The 216-nt window shown below is 31.0% G+C and overlaps 1 protein-coding gene across 1 annotated transcript in view; it reads right to left on the bottom strand.

Moving 5' to 3' along the window:
- RFWD3 (ring finger and WD repeat domain 3) overlaps nucleotides 1-216 on the bottom strand; it is a gene marked incomplete at its 5' end in the record, with an annotated part of 36,703 nt that overhangs the window by 29,260 nt on the left and 7,227 nt on the right. The window lies entirely within an intron of this gene.

Here is a 216-nt window from a genome sequence, read left to right as displayed (position 1 = left end):
CAAGTTGTCCTAGAGCATTATGATCTAACTGCATCTGAACATCATATTCCATTGCTTCTTGAGCCATCACTGAGGAAGCAGTTTTTGTAAAAGGTATTAGTAAAAATAGATAAAACATGACATATAGTTGATATAATCATATCTAGTTTTGTAGAATTCTATTTAAGATCATTCTTGGCAAAACTGAGAAGATTTTAGTTAAGTCAGAGGTGTTTT

This window comes from Myotis davidii, unplaced genomic scaffold (genome assembly GCF_000327345.1).
Source record: "Myotis davidii unplaced genomic scaffold, ASM32734v1 scaffold453, whole genome shotgun sequence".
In the NCBI taxonomy this organism is placed as follows: domain Eukaryota; kingdom Metazoa; phylum Chordata; class Mammalia; order Chiroptera; family Vespertilionidae; genus Myotis; species Myotis davidii.
Note: the sequence above shows the minus strand (reverse complement) of the source record. Positions and strands in the feature narration are given on the sequence as shown.